Source organism: Chenopodium quinoa, unplaced genomic scaffold, assembly GCF_001683475.1.
Source record: "Chenopodium quinoa cultivar QQ74 unplaced genomic scaffold, ASM168347v1, whole genome shotgun sequence".
NCBI lineage: Eukaryota > Viridiplantae > Streptophyta > Magnoliopsida > Caryophyllales > Amaranthaceae > Chenopodium > Chenopodium quinoa.
Window position 1 is genome coordinate 387,402 of NW_018745488.1, and position 14,474 is coordinate 401,875.

Below are 14,474 nucleotides of genomic sequence, written 5' to 3' on the forward strand. Positions count from 1 at the left end.
CTTGAATGTTGCACTTGTACCTATCAACGAAAGTGTTTGCTATTGACTCCCAGGTAGAGGTCTTTTCTTTCTCGAGAGAAAAGAACCATTGTTGGAAAACGGTCTCAAGAGATAGTGAGAACAGAGAAGGGAAGACCTTCTTATCGATACCCTTGATACTCATTATTGTTTCAAATGCTCTTAAATGAAAGTAAGGGTTGTCAATTGCTCTGAATTTTGGTATGTCGTTGGCGTTGAACTTCTGCGGAAGAAGATCTTTGTCCACCGAGACCCCTTGTGATGTAAGCTCTTGAAACTTGTAGCCACTAGACAACTTGCTTAAACTCTCTTGCATGAGGTCCATCTGTTGTTGCTTCACGGGATCATCAATCCTAAGTGCGAGAAGCTTCAGTGTCTCAGTCACAGTAGCCAGTTGGTTCTTAAGATCATTGACTTCTTCTTGAGTTGCCATTATAGTCTTAGCTTTTCTCTTGCGAGCTATGGGTTTGTCGAAAAGTAGGACTTGTACGAAAAGGTTATCTTTGATTAATCGTCCTTCCTTTCTTGACCACGCGCTGTAAATTAAACCATTTTGCGTTTTAATTACTTGACTCGAATAATTTTGACTTTATGGTTTATTTTAAGGGAAAAAAGAAAAAAAAAGAAAAGGGTGCATATGGGTGCATATTTTTGGCAAAAATAATGTACATATTTTTAGGGAAATAAGTATTATTATTTTTTATTGGAGGATTAATATCCGACTTACCCCCCTAAAAAAAATGACGGAAAAACGCGCACACAAGACTCTCTTAATCATGGTCAAAGTATGTGTATTAGTGTGTGCGTTGAGCGTAAGTGACATGCTTGGACTCTTGTGTAAGACCATGGGACTTAGTGCCTAAACTCGATCATTGATTCAATTAAATATTATTGACAGCAAAATTAACCGAATTAAACAGGAGATTGATTAATTAGACCCTAGGTGATGACTTGACCAATAATCCGAACTGTCGGCCAAGCGACAGGACTGGCGTCACACTGTGGCGCTTGGCGCCAGGCGACAGAACTGTCGTCAGGCGCTACACTCCATAATGTGGCGCTACAGCTCAGACCTTGGCGCCAATATTGGAGCTTCGGTCTGGGACTGTTTTCGGTGTTATTAGTCAATTGGGGTATGCCTAAAGTCATACTAGGTCAATTCCGATTAAAATATTAGACTTCATTGACTCAAATTAATTAATTAATTAATTAATTAGGCAAATTTCTTTAAGTCATTAATTTATGTAGTCTCAACACAAGTCAACAATCGGTTAAGCGAATCATAGAATATATATGCACAACAAATAATGCACAATAAGTCAAGTAGGCAGAATATGATGCAATGCGTTTGCAACCTAACCATGGCTCTAGTTCTCTAAAGTTCGGGATATGGTTTAGTCAATAGAGGGTCCATGGTTAATTGTCCAGATGCACCGCGCGGAAGCCTAACCGTGAAGAGTTGGCGCGAGTGGATGGGACACCGCGAGTTTTAGAAAAAACTCGCTTCCATGGTTTGGTGAATTCAACATCTCGGATGTACCCTTTGTTGCATGGAGCGTTCAATCAGGTAGATGGAGCATGAATTCCTAGAGGGTTATGTCCATATGTAGAACACATATGGGTTTCAGAAAAGCAAGAAAAAAAAATTCAATCAGGAAGTAGGATCGAGCAAACAATACGAAAAACCGGTCGAAATTAGAACGCATAAGTTTGGCTCGGTATTGAGGGAAATTGGCGCCAGCAAACAGAGACTGGCACCAGCTTTTAACTGTAGTGCCTGGCGCCAATGCTGGCGTCTGGCGCTACACCTAAAATTCTGGCGCCAAGCTCTAGCCCCTGACGCTACTTCCCACATGCCTCAGCAGCTTTCTATGCTCGATAAAATTTTCCAGTTTCGCACGATGTTATTTCAGTCCTAGTTGTGAAAGACATTCCTCAAATTTCCTACGTGTAAAATCCTATGTTTTTAACTCATTACGGATGGTCTTTCCAATGAGATCTTTTTTATGCATATGGAAATAATGTTAATCAAAATTACGCACATGAAATACTTAGAACGTTTCGAGTCTCATCCACTCATTCTAAATCATTACCGAAACAAATTCAGGAATTAAAATAGAAATCCTCCCCAGTGGAGTCGCCAAAAACTGAAGGGAATAATTTCAAGCCTTAAATCCCACTAGCTTGAACCCCACTGTGATCATACACTAAAGTACGGTGGCGTCCAAAAGAGAAGAAGATAGAGCAAAAGAGTCGCCAACAAGTTTTTAAGGAACTTGTAAACCGTTCATAGGATGAAGGTTACACCCCTTAACGATCCAAGAGATCGTCAACTCCATAAGGTCTAGAACCAAATAAGGGTTCGGGGATGAAGGTACAAATCCAACCTAAAAGAGATTGAACCTGCCCTAATAATAGGCCTCTACTTTATTTTGATCGTATTCATGTGCGATTTTTAATTAACATGCAATCAATAGGATTAACCCTAAACCTGTTTAATCTATGTTGGTTGAATATTAATACACAAATAAACTATTATTGGCAATCACTTGAAATTATAATCACAATTAACCCTAACAAGATTATTAAATATCTTATTAAGCGTGGTTACAAGTACAAATTCCCTTTAAACATGCATAAAGGTGTGATCAAGCAATAAATAAATATCAAGCAACATAATAATAATCAATATATAAAACATAATCATGATCATAAAAGTATAACAATGAAATAATCATCATAATAACAATCATATTAACCATAATAATAATCATGTTAATATTAAAGCATAATAATAGCAAGATCCTAGGCATGATACTAACAAGATTAATAACAAACCCTAGCATGTCATTAAGCAATAAAAATCAAATCTTTAACCATAACATGATACTAACAATCATAAATATTAGGAAGAACATAGGAAGCATCATAACAATCATATTTAATATTAAAATTACCCTAAACATGATACTAGGAATATCATAATAACAATATAAACATGATTTCTACATCATAACATCAATTAAAACCATTAAAGTACTTACTTTGATGCCTCGTACCTCTTTCTAATAACAAAATACATACGTTAGTAACTTCAAGGAAAATAATAATCAAAACAATTAAATTAAATAATTGAAAGAGAGATTTGGGACCAAACCCTCAGAAATTAAACCTTTCACGTCTAGGGCGAAGGCAACTTCTAATATGGCTAGGTGTTTCTAGATCTTGCGAATGCGGAATTTTGTATGAAAAAGCAAGGTTTAAAAGAAAAAGAGATAATGCTAATTAAAACTGATTGTAGAACTTGTGAATGATGAGAATTGGTGAATGATGAATGTAGATGACGAATGAAAACGGAGTTTTTAATACGATATTATAGAGAAATCAGCCAAAAAGATAAATTAAACAAAACAGAGTCTGACGCGAAGAAAACAGAGTTGGCGCCAACTCTGGCTAGCTGGCGCCAGGCACCAACACTAGCGCCAGTGGCTAGCGCTAGGCGCAAAGCCTGGTTCCAGGCGTCAAGGCCTAGGGTTAGGCGCCAAGCCTGATTTTAACACGTTTTTGAAAATCAAATAAATTTGCCGTACTGGAGGATAAAATCATATAATTTCTTCAAAAATGCTATTTGATTTTGATTAAAACTCTGAAAAGTCAACAAAAGTCAATTTATCAATGCTAATTGAATTAGGAATGAAAAGAACCTTCTAGAAGATTCTAAAAAACTAAAACCATTCCTAATTGCATTAGGAATGATAAATCATATTAGGCCCTCCCCAAGATCATTGGGCCGTATATAAAGCTCAAACCGGGCCCAGTTTGGTAAATTGGCCATAACTTCCTCAATATTCATCGGAATTGGGCTTATAATATATCGTTGGAAAGGTTTTTGCAAGCCCCATCCAAATACACTTCCATTGGACCCATATCATGGACCAACCAAACTAGATTAGCTATTTTCTTAAAACAAGTTTTCAAAAACAGAGAGAAGAGAAAAGAATTAAAACTTTCCGCAACACTAGACTTTCCACACTTTCGCTTCATTCGATTATGATTCGACGTGAAAGGTACTCATCACCGGGTTTGGTTTTGGGGAGACACAAATGGGTGTCTATATGGTCCTTTCATCCTCCTGGATTAAGGAGACCTCTTCGTTAAAGCCCCATAAATCTTCATCATCCTCGTCGTGCTCCACATTAATTATTGGGTTTTCTATGGACTTGATCCTCATAGGTGAAGCATTGATGGTGATAGGAATTCCCCCAACTATGGCTTTTACTTGTTTGAAAGAGAGATTTGGGACCAAACCCTCAGAAATTAAACCTTTCACGTTTAGGGCGAAGGCAACTTCGAATTTGGCTAGGTGTATCTAAATCTAATGTGCGGAATTTTTGTATTTGAGAGAAAGCTAGTTTAGAAAAGAGAGAGAGAGTAATCAAGAAAATCTTGATGAGAGTTGGTGAATGAAAATGGAGTTTTTAGAAAGCTATTTATAGAGAAAATCAGTCAAAAAGATAAAACATCAAAAACAGAGTTCTAACGCAAAAAGCCAGATTAGCGTCAAACGTTGACCTTAGCGCCAGACGCTAAGGCTAGCTCCAGGCGCCAAGCGTAGCGTCAGGCGCTACAGCTGGCGTTTGGCGCTGACTCAGAAATTCACGCGTTTTCTTAAAATCAGATAGAAATTGCCGTACAGGAGGATAAAATCGTATTTTCCTAAAAAACGTTCTTTTATTCTGATTAAAACTCTAAAAAGTCAACAAAAGTCAATTTATCAATGCTAATTAAATTAGGAATGAAAAAAAACCCTTCTAGAAGAATCTAGAAGACTAAAACCATTCCTAATTGCATTAGGAATGATAAATCCATATTAGGCCCTCCCCTATATGCGGCCCAAACCAGGCCCAGTTCAATAATTTGGCCATAACTTCCTCAATATTCATCTGAATTGGGCTTATAATATATCGTTGGAAAGATCTTTTCAAGCCCCAAACAACTACACTATTATTGGACCCATATCATGGAACAACCAAACTGGATTGGCTGTTTTCTTAAAATAGGTTTTCTAAAACAGAGAGAAGAGAAAAGAAATTAAAACTATCCGCAACACTAAACTTTCCACACTTTCACTTTATTCGATTATGATTCGACGTGAAAGGTACTCATCAGTGGGTTTGGTTTTGGGGAGACACAAATGGGTGTCTACAACGACACTCCTTCTTCTTCGTCTTCCAAGCCCAATAATGCTACCAACAATATCAATATCAATGATGTGCTGGCTCTTAATGCTCCCCCTCAAAGATTCCAAAGGCAAAGGAGGGTTTACACGCCTTTGGGAATGACTTATGATGCTGCTTTTGATCACTTGCATAGTCAAGGACTGATTATGCCAATTGGACCTTTTCCAGAACCTCGACCAGAGAACAGAACTGCTAGCTATGACCCCAATGCTCATTGCAAGTTTCATCAAGGCAAGGGTCATACTATTGAGAAGTGTTGGAGGTTGAAGGATGCGATCCAAGACCTGATTGATGCTAATCAACTTCCTGTCCCTCCAGGGGGCAAGAAGCCTAACATTCAAACATGTCCTCTTTCTGATGCTTTGGTTATCATGGGAGATAAAGTCTCCTTTGATCCGTAAATACTCATTCAACCTGTGAATGAATCTTTGCCAGAAGTTGTATTTGTCTCGAACTATGAAGAAGTAAATGGAATTTGGGATAGTGACGATGAAGATGTCTATCTTAAAGATATAACATGTTCGTCTCTTGGCACAAGTGAAGATTTTTGGGGAGACCTTGAGGTCAAGATTCTCACCAGAAGTGGACGGTTGCAACAGCCTAGTCCACCTCCACCTCCACCGCAATCACAACCAATAGTTGATCCCATCGACCCTTTGAACAACGATGTGGTCAAACAATTACACAAGAGCAAGGTGGAAATGAAGGTATGGAAACTTTTGGCCACCTCTCACGAGCATCGAAAGGCTGTGATGAATGATTTGGTGAAGATAGGAGTTGATAATGATATGACTCCTCAAGGACTGGTCAACTTTCTCACTACTGAATTGCCAAGTACTAGCAATCTGATTTCCTTCTCTGACAAGGATTTGTCCCTAGAAGGGGACCAACATAACAAGGCCTTACATCTCGCTGTGGTGTGTAGGCAGATGAATGTTCCTATGAGCCTGGTTGATAATGGCTCTGCAATCAATGTATGCCCACTCCGCACTGCAAAGAAGTTGGGCATAAAAAATGAAGAATTGACTCCTTCTACTCAAGGGGTTCGTGCTTATGATAACACTCGCCATCAAGCCGTGGGTAATATAATGCTAAACATAACTACTGGAGCCATTGAACGTCGCACCAAGTTCCAGGTGGTGGACATTAAGGCTTCTTTCAATCTGTTGTTAGGACGTCCTTGGCTTAATGAGCTAAAGGAGATCCCATCGTCGTTGCACCAAAAAGTGAAAGCCATAGTTGGAGGGGTTCCAATTACAATTAATGCCTCCCCCATGCACATTCAAGTAATCGATACTTCCATCATCCATGTCGAACATGATGAAGATCTCTGGGGGTTTTTGCTGGATGATGTTCTCATGATCGAAGAAGAGGAGAAGTCTCACCTCGACTTTGATCCTTATTCAAATAACAATGTTAATGCTATTATAAAGAAGCAAGGGCATTTCCCTAGAATGACCCTCGGACTCCAAAAGAAAATGTCTGAACTTTGGGGCCATCCTGGTGCATTTAAGAAAGATACCTTTGGCTTGGGATTCAAGCCAACAAAGGAAGATGTGAAACAAGCTCTCCTGAAAAAGAAGGCTCGCAATAATGCTCGAATCATGAAGACGGAAATGGCCATGGACCCATATCCATTCACTCTCAATGGTCAGTATATCAAAGAATGGGAAGACTTCCCATGCTATGAATTCCCTGAGCCTTTCGTCCACAGTGGGAAGCGTGAGCTAGGGTTCGAGATGTTCCTTAATTATGACTTCGTCGATGAAGGCGATGAACTCTTCACAACTGAGAAACCAGCTAGTCCAAGCTCTAATGATCTGAACATTAACCTTCTTTTTGGACTAGAAAAGAATGAATCCAAGCCTGTCTGCAATGATGATTCCAAGCTCATTCAAGCTGTTATATCAAGCAAGGATTTTGACCCCTCAGAGTTAATCGTCCAGGATGATAATGTTTCAAAGGGGTGGCACAAGACGGTGAAGATCACTACGCCAAGCGGAGAGAAGTTGGAAATAACCGCTGGCGAAGATCCTATGTTTGACGAATCTGAGTCGTCTGGGTCCGAGTCCAAGTCTGAGTCTAAGTCTGTAGACGAGTCTTTAGGATCTGAGGCCGACCCTCTTTCTGCTATAGAGTCCAGTCCTGAGTCTCTTGTCGAGTCTCCTCTTTCTATCCTAAATAATTCCGGCGAGGTCGCAGCTGACCTTGCTCTCCTTGATGTAATGACCAATGAATTCAATAAAATGAATACCTTTGCTTACGATGCGTGTCATTCCCCTAACCCTGATCAATATTGCTTTGCTAATGATAAAAATGACAAAGAAATAATAAAAGCAATGGAAGAACACAAAAATAAAACAGCAATTATCGAAGATACAGAAACAATTATTATTTCCAATGATACAACTATCAAAGAAGTAAAAATTGGATTAACACTAAGTCAAGACGAACGCAAAGAGCTAATTAACTTTCTTAGTGAATTTGTTGATGTATTTGCTTGGTCATACCAAGATATGCCAGGAATTGACAGGGATATAGCTCAGCATACGATACCACTCATTCCAGAAACCGGATGAAACCGGATGTGGCTCTCAAAATCAAGGAAGAAATCAGAAAGCAATTGGCTGCAAGTTTCATCAAAGTATCTAAGTATCCAGAATGGATAGCAAATGAGGTTCCAGCTCCAAAGAAGGATACAAGGGTCAGAATGTGTGTTGATTAAAGGGACCTCAATAAGGCAAGCCCGAAAGATGGGTTCCCTCTACCTCACATTGACATTCTGGTTGATAACACATCAAACCATGCACTCCTATCGTTCATGGATGGCTACGCCAGATATAATAAAGTATTAATGGCCGAGGAAGATATGGATAAAACCACATTCATCACACAATGGGGTACATATTGCTATACGGTAATGTCATTTGGGTTGAAAAATGCGGGTGCTACCTACGAAAGAGCAGCCACAACATTGTTACATGATATAATGCACAAAGAAGTGGAGGTCTACGTTGATGATATGATCGTCAAGTCAAAAGATCGCCCAGGTCACATCATTACACTTCGCAAGTTCTTTGAAAGACTCCGCAAATACTACATGAGATTAAATCCAGCAAAGTGCACTTTATTGTAACACTTTGATACTAGGTAGCACTTGGTTGTATCATTTTTTTTAAAAAAAAATAGGTCTTAATTTATTTATTTTTTTGAAGAGGAAAAACATTTTTTGTAAAAGACAAAAACACTTAATTTTATATATGCACTATCCTTTTTTTTTTTATCAATATTTTTATTAAAATTGAGTAATCCACCCACAGACCCATAGTCACAGCCTCACAACTTTATTCATCCCTCTTATTTCTCCATCCCCCAAGCTTTTATTTTTGCGTTCGATGTCTTCTTTTTCATTCCTCCTCTCATTCGCTCAATCAGCCATTCTTTCTTCTCTCTCCCTCTTCCTCCCTCCTTCCCTCTCTTCTCAAAGATGAAAGAGCAGCCGCAGAAGATCACATCCACAAAAAAAAAAAAAAAATGGCGGAATATCACGAACTAGAGGATAGATAAGTTGGAATAGTGGTGGTGTTCGATACTCCGATTTCAAGTTCAATTTCGCCTATCAAACCCTAATTAATCTCATGAAACTACAACATTCTCAGGTTTTTCTTCTTTCTCGTTTCAATTTCATGTTTAATTCCCATAATTTAGATTATAATAGTTGATTTTTTTATTTTTTTTAAATTAGGGTTTCTAGCTCAACACTATTTGTACAAATAACACTACTTCTATTTCAACTTGTAATTGGTTTTTTTAGCATTTTATTTGTGCTTAATTGTTGATTGGATTAGTTTAATCAGTAGTATATATTCTCTATGTATATTACAAAAATATGACTGCTAAATTAATTTTAGTATGTATGAGTACTAATTATTTTGATATAATTCTATAATGTTAAATAATAAATGGAAAATGAAGCCTATTAGTTTTAATTTAATCGAGTTTTAGAGTATTACAATCTGACATCATATTTTGTCAGTTATGTATACAAATATTGATGTTTTAATTGGTTATTGGATGAAATGCCAAGTAAGGGAGTAGGATGTAGATTGCAGAGTATATTTTGAGATGTAACAATTTGTGAATTTAGGGATGTGTTCTTTGGTTTAAGGAGTTTGGCCGTAGGTTTGATGAGTTTGAAGAATAAATCCCAATGCTTTCACAGCTTTTCCTTATGGATCCTTCGTCACATTATCCTGTTAAAGAGACCAAAATATTATGACAAATGGACATTAAGAGCTTAACCTGTCACTCAAATTGAAAAATTCATCATCAATTTATATGTTTCATGACAAAAAATAGCTTCATTAGTGCAGTTTGATCCTAATTAACCCTCAGTTTTATATTGTTCAGAAAAATTAATTGAAGGAGAGAGCATCTCAATAGCAACTTCCACTCCATCTTTCAATCAACTGCAAATCCACCTATTTCTAGTTCTCTCCGAAAGCCTTTTGTCAGGTTTGTTATCTCTGAATAAGTAATCGCACTATTCTACCCTTTCCTTGACTATAACTCTGGATTCCTGTATGTTGGTTGTAGCTAGATGTTTCTTAGCTTCTATTATTAATGATTCTGCATGAAATGATCCAACTATTATCTTCTTGAGCATAGTGTTGTGGCTAACTAAATAATGAGAGATAAAGATCAACATTAGAATATAATAAGTTTCATACTTTGCTTCTTTCTTCTTGTGTAGACCAAAAATGAAAGAAAACCACCTGTAAGTATGACAAAGAGAGTGACATAGGCTGCTACTGGTGCAATGAAGGCTTTCTTTTTCTTTTGTGCTCGAGCAAAGAGCTAGGTTACGCTCGACAGTCCACACTTTAATTGCAAGGGTATGTAACGAAGTTGGTTTACTTTACTGATTTGCTCCAATTGAACCCAAAGTAATATTGGAAGGTGAGGCAAATTTTAGAATGATTAGAGGAAAGGGTTGCTGTAAGCTGTAATCTTGTATATTCTTCCAACTTATAAGATGTAATGTTAAGTTGTTTACTTATAGAAGATTTCTTTATAGCAAGTATATGTACTTAGGTTTTGATGCTTACTTGATGCTACTACTACTACTGTTGCATGTTGCTGCTGTTCTGCATATGTGCTGCCATTCTGCATATGCTGCTGCTGTTCTGTTACTGTTGTTGCTGCTCTACATAGGTGCTGCTGTTGTTCTGCTACTGCTTGTGCTGTTCTTATGTGCTGCTACTGTTCGGTTTCCGAGCTGTTGTTGTTCTCCTTCTGAGCTGCCGCTGTTCTATTTCCAAGCTGCTGTTGGCCTGTTGTTTGGTTCATTGTATTTTTTTTTTTTGATGAAATTGTAATATTACAAGCATTTATTATTCATAATATATAAGTTTATATACATATACATATATACAATGGCTTGTTTATCAATTTCACATTTTTGTAGGCATAAAAGGCACAGTGGCACTTATTTATGTTAGGGGCAACGATTTGGCACTTGAACGGGTGTCCTAAGCCGGCTTTGAACTAGTGCCGATTACACTTTTTTCTACTAGTGAGTAATAATTATTATTATAATTATAATTATATTTAAATGTTACCAATTAATTAATAAAGTGCTACATTAATTTGCAAAAACTGATACATAATATCGAATATAGTGATACAATATGTCAAAAGATGTTTGAAAAATGTTACCTAATAATCAACGAGGTGTTACATTGGTTTGTAAAAGTGATACATAATGTCGGATAAAGTGTTACTATATGATTGAAAAATGTTACTAAAGATAAGTAAGTGTTACATAAGAAATAAAAGTAACACTTTAAAAATGATACCAATAATATAAAAAAGTGTTACATAAGAGGGTTTATAGTAACACTTTAAAAAGTGTTACTATACTTTACCCAAAATGTTATATAAGACCTTAGGTAACATGGGCGGATGTATTACCCACTAAAGTGTTACCTATTGTCTATAATAACACTTTTATCACTTTATGTATCACTTTGTGGGTGTTACTTAAGGTTAGTTTTGCACTAATGGGTCTACATTGATGATATGATCGTCAAGTTAAAAGATCGCCCAGGCCACATCATTGCACTTCGCAAGTTCTTTGAAAGACTCCGCAAATACTACATGAGATTAAATCCAGCAAAGTGCGCATTCGGAGTCACGTCAGGCAAACTACTTGGATATGTGATCAGTTCTCGAGGGATTGAAATAGATCCCACAAAAATCAAAGCGATCATGGCCATGCCACCACCCAAGAATGAGAAATAAATTCGAGGCTTCATTGGAAGGCTGCAATATATAAGTAGGTTCATATCAAAACTCACGATGATATGTGAACCTATATTCAAGAAGCTTAAGAAAAATGTCCCAGTCACATGAGATGATGATTGCCAAAAAGCTTTCGACAAAATCAAAGAGTACCTGGCAAACCCACCCGTGCTAGCGCCATCAATGCTTGACTTTCCTCTTCGACTTTACCTTACGGTCACAAGAGAAACGATGGGGGCAATGCTAGCACACGAGATCAAAATCAAGGAGAATGCAATTTACTATTTGAGCAAGAAGCTTCAAGGATATGAGACATGATACACACCGCTCGAAAAGTTGTGCCTCGCACTTGTGTGGGCCGCACAGAAACTAAGACATTACATGCTTACTCATACAGTGCATGTCATGTCCAAGATGGATCCTCTCAAGTACTTGTTCGAAAAAGCAACACTCAATGGCATATTATCAAGGTGGATAGTCAACCTTGCTCAGTTTGACTTGAAATTTGTATCACAAAAAGCCATCAAAGGTTCTGCGGTTTCTGACTTCTTAGCAGATTTTCCGCTAGAAGAAGTTGAGAAAGAAGAAGATGAGTACGATTTCCCTGACGAAGACTTACTCATGACCGAAGATGATAGCTGGACGCTCTACTTTGACGGAGCTTCAATCCAAAAAGGTTGTGGTGTAGGGGTCTTGCTCGTATCACCCAATGAAGTGCAAATCCCGATTTCCATGAAGCTCAACTTTGATGTCACCAACAATGACGCAGAGTACGAGGCATGCATTTTGGGATTAGAAACAGCTGTGGCCTTGGGAATTAAGAAGCTCAAAATCTACGGTGATTCATCACTAATCATTAACCAGATCTCCAAGAGATGGAAGATGAGAAGTGAAAGTCTTGCTACGTATCAAGCTCATCTGGAAACTCTCACGGAGAACTAGATGAAGTGGAATATACTTATATACGTACTTGCCTAGAGAAGAAAACCAGTTTGTCGACACACTGGCTAAATTAGCATCAATGGTGCGAATTCCAACAGATATAATCAAAATGCCATTGACTATAGAAAGAAGATATGAGCCGGCTTATGTTCACGCACTTGATGATGAACAATAATCACAAGAAGAAGATGAAGAGCCATGGTATACAGATATCCTTAACTACGTGACAAAAGGAGAATACCCTCCTAATACTAATAAAAGGGCACGCCGTGCTTTGAGGCTCCTTGCCTCACAGTATGTGCTCATTATGGGAGAACTCCATAAGAGGACTGCACTAGGGATAAATCTCTTATGCGTAGCCAAGAAAGAAGCACACAAAACCATGGAAAATCTTCATGCCGGCATATGTGGAACGCATATGAATGCTAAGATGTTAGTCCAGAAGATTCAACGACAAGGTTATTATTGGACTACCATGGAGAGAGATTGTCACCAATACGTCAAGAAATGTATGAAATGTCAAGTCTATGCAAATTTACAGCACGTTCCACCTTCGCTTCTCTACACATATACTTCTCCGTGGCCTTTCTCTACTTGGGGTATCGACATCAGTGGAAATATTTCGCCACCAGGACAAGGGGGACATGAATTCATCCTTGTAGAATTCGACTATTTCACCAAATGGGTCGAAGCTGCCTCGTATGCTAAGTTAACGGCAAAACATGTAGCTCAACTCATTGAGAAAAATATCATATGCCGTTATGGGGTACCTCATGAGATGATCAGTGATAATGGAATGCATCTCCAAGCCGAGTGCGCGGAACTACTACAGAAATATCATATCAAGCATCACAGATCAACACCTTACAGGCCACAAACAAATTAAATGGTGCGGTCGAATCGGCCAACAAAAATGTGGAAACTATCATCGAAAAGATGACGGAAAATTACAAAGATTGGCTAAGTAAGCTACATTTCGCCCTTTTGGGTTATCGAACCTCTGTTCGTACATCAATAGGGGCTACCCCTTTCTCTTTGGTCTATGGGGTTGAAGTTGTACAACCAATAGAGCTCGAAATCCCTTCTCTTCAAATCGCGTTGGAAAGCCAACTAGATGAAGTCGACTGGATTAGAGCAAGATATGATGAACTAGTCTTACTTGACGAAAAACGCTTGGCAGCTTTGCATCATGTCAAAACCTACCAACAGTGTATGGCGCGACATTTCATTAAAAATTCAAGACTAGGAACATCAAGGAAGGTGACTTGGTGCTTAAGGCACTTCGCAAAAATGTGTTGGATCCAAGAGGAAAATTCAGACCAAATTGGTCAGGTCCGTACATTGTTAAATCCATCTTGTCTGGCGGAGCGGCACAATTGGTAGACATGGACGGTAACGGTTTCCACAATTTAACCAACTTGGATCAACTCAAGAAATTATATGTCTAGTTGCATGGGTTCATGACCCAATAGAGCTACGCTTTGCCTGATTCCTTTTTAAGGATACGTAGGCAACCCCTCAAGGGGGCCCGACAACTTTAAAAAAAATAAAATCCTTCCTCCGTCGATCAAGTACACGCGCCAGTTCAGCATTGCGCCATGACAAAATGGAGCTAAAATCAAGAATATTCACCAAGTTCAGCATCTAGGGTCCACCGTGGCACGGGGAGTTCCACCGTGTCACGGTAGTTACCACCGCGCCACTGTGGAATTGCAGTAAAAAAAAAATAAAATAAAAAAATTGCTGCGCCACGAGGAGTTTCACCATGTCACGACAGTTTCCACCGTGCCACGGTGGAAGTCCAAAAAAAAAAAAACAAAAAAAAAGTTTGCCGCGCCATGGGGAGTTCCACCGTGGCACGGTGGACTTTGCAAATTGCTTCGTGGCGTAGACTTTGCAAATTCTGTTCGATGTTTGTTATTCTTCCATTGCGTCCGACTTCTTGACTTGGATATATAAAATAAAAACGGT

General features: G+C 38.4%; 1 long non-coding RNA gene across 1 annotated transcript; it reads left to right on the forward strand.

Moving 5' to 3' along the window:
- The first annotated feature begins 8,398 nt into the window (after positions 1-8,398).
- Positions 8,399-10,782, forward strand: LOC110715252. Its single transcript, XR_002510274.1, has 3 exons — positions 8,399-8,917; positions 9,669-9,773; positions 10,012-10,782. It is a non-coding gene; the product is annotated as an uncharacterized LOC110715252 (long non-coding RNA).
- Positions 10,783-14,474: the final 3,692 nt, after the last annotated feature.